This window comes from Dunckerocampus dactyliophorus, chromosome 4 (genome assembly GCF_027744805.1).
Source record: "Dunckerocampus dactyliophorus isolate RoL2022-P2 chromosome 4, RoL_Ddac_1.1, whole genome shotgun sequence".
Classification (NCBI taxonomy): Eukaryota; Metazoa; Chordata; class Actinopteri; order Syngnathiformes; family Syngnathidae; genus Dunckerocampus; species Dunckerocampus dactyliophorus.
This window is the reverse complement of record NC_072822.1, coordinates 27,500,770-27,503,576: the sequence shown is the minus strand read 5'-3', so window position 1 is coordinate 27,503,576 and position 2,807 is coordinate 27,500,770.

The window sequence follows — 2,807 nt, the reverse complement described above, 5'->3', positions numbered from 1 at the left end:
ATCAAGTTAAAGAGAAGCTGACTGCAGATCCAGACAGTGAGGTTGCTACAACAAGCCTCAGAGTCTCCCTCATGTGCCCGGTAAATACAACATTTATGTGCATTTTTCCAACTGAGGGAAAAAAACAGCTACGACTACAATGTGCACAGTTTTTTGTTAGTGCACTTTGTGTTCTCCAGCTATGATATATTTATGTTACAATGTTTCAGGAAACGATGTGGAGCAAATGTTTGAATCTGGTGCTTTTGCACAAATGTTGACACTTTCAGTTGCTCTTTCTTTTTTCACCTTCAGCTGGGCAAGATGCGACTCACAGTTCCATGCCGGGCAGTTACTTGCTCGCACCTTCAGTGTTTCGACGCTGCACTTTACCTGCAGATGAATGAAAAGAAACCTACCTGGATCTGTCCTGTCTGTGACAAGAAGGCCGCATATGAGAGTCTCATCATTGACGGGTTAGTTCACGTCACTTCACACACAAACCTGCCTCTCCATAAGTCTCCTACCTACCGATGCACAGGAGGTCCTCTATTTACAAGTTCTGTTCCTATCACAGTATTTTAAGTTAAGTTTTAGTCTAAGTGGGAAGTTATACCTCAATGGTTACTAAATGTACCCCTAAGTCACTCACAATGTACACACAAAACATGACGGACATATAAAATACAGTAATAAAAAGTTGAAATACAAGAATTTTGTTCTATCCCTGTGGTTGTCTTGCACACTGGAAGGGGTGTTGCAAGATAGGGAGAGACAGGCTTCATAGGCATGAAACCAGTGTTGATTTCTCCACATGTCTAATTTAATTGTACTTTTCACATTCTATGTTTAACAAAAACAAGTGACATTGTTCTTTGTACTACGTATTCTTCCACCCCACACACATGTTGTCTTGATTGATTTCGTTGGCCGTTAAATGTAGTGTTTTGTTTGTGTAGTTTATTCCTGGAGATCCTGAATGACTGTTCTGATGTGGATGAAATCAAGTTCCAAGAGGATGGTACCTGGTGTCCAATGAGACCAAAGAAAGAGGCCGTGAAGGTCTCCTCTCAGTCACTTACAAAAATTGAGCGTGAGTACATTGTCTGTATTTTATCTGTCATATTTTCCCCGTTTTCTTCTTCTTCCTTTCACTGTCGTTCCAACAGCAGGCCACAAAAAATAACGATCATTGAAGATGAACGTTGCACAATCATTTCACCCTGGAAAAACAATGCTTCAAATAAATCATTAATATATAATATATATATATATACACCAGGTCCCCAACTTACGAACACAATTGGTTCCAGACGACCATTCTTATGTTGAATCGTTCTTAAGTAGGGGAAACGGTAATATTACCAATGATATAGGTACTACATGTACATGTATACATATACAGTATATGTGTATGTATGTAAATATGAGTTTGGATGCAGTAGTAATATTAAACGAGGATAATTAATGAAAAAAACAATAATAAAAGTGATATAATAATACGTAATGATAAATGTTATTTACCTTTGAAGAGGAGTGGTCGAGCATATGTCGTGGAGGAGTTGGAGGAGTTATTGAAAAAAGGACAAATGGTCGTCGTCGTTAGACTCTTCTAAAAGAGGTAGTGTTCTGTGGGTGGTGTAGAATTAAGCAGGCCTATTAACTCTTCATAAACTTTAATCACACGCTCTGTCCTGGTTGTATAATTTAGCTTTCCATTTAGCTTTACACTTTATCTGCCCAGCGTCTAACTCTTCCTCTGTTGGTCTCATTAGCTCTAAGGCTGCATTAGCAGTGTCACAGTGCCCTCTACTGGTCAAGCATGTACAGTAGCAGTATAAATACTGATTGAGCGACTGACTACAAGGCAAAATAAAATCAAATATAGACCAGTCGGCTTGTGTTTGTATCCGCGAATGTTCGCTAGTCGGGTGTTCGTAAGTTGGGGACCTAGTGTATAGCAGGGTGTATTTGTTTGGTAGGTACGTTTCTTATTTGCAAAACAAAATGACAAACCACATTGAGTTTGTTTGTGGATTGTTGAGCGTGAATAAACATCCTTTTGTGTGTTTGTGAACTTTTGGCATGATTTTAACTCCATAAAGTTGGAAGTGGTAAAAGAGAAACAGTATTGAATTCAAGAAAGTAGGACAGCAGGGTAGGAAGGTAGCGTGTTTTGCGGTAGGGTTGTAATGTTAAGGTTCCTAGTTAACACATGTTCCAGGGGAATTCATTTATCCATGGATTTCCTCATTTATATGTATTTTGCATTCTTTTCTTTAAATAATTACAATTATTCTCTATAAAATGTATTTTGTGTTAATATTTTTTAGGTAATTGGATTTGCTTTTTTTGTGTTTATTGTCGTTGCGTTTTTTGTCTGACCGTTTGCAAGGGATTCCTGATGATAACCAAGGTTCCGCTGCATTGTGCTTTGAAGACACATTAAGCAACAACAAATATTTGACTTTATATTTTTCAGCATCAGTTCCTTTTCGACAGTCTTTGGTGGTTCCACATTCTGCTGAGCCCATCCCCACTAAGAAGGCTGATGTCATTGATTTGACTCTGGAAAGCTCCTCCTCTGATGATGATGATGAGGAGGAGGAGGAGAGCACAGACCCTCCGCTGAAGAAACGCTGTGTTTACATTTCTAAAAATGAGGACATGCATGCGAAGGGGTAAGTTAGAAGCACATAATGATAGAAAAGTGTGAATACAATTGATGACTTGACTCAGGTTGCTGCTTCATTGTCAATATTGAATACCAAATGTTTTCACTTTCTTATCAGAGTATTGACGTATCAGCCTTCCACTATGCGTGTACC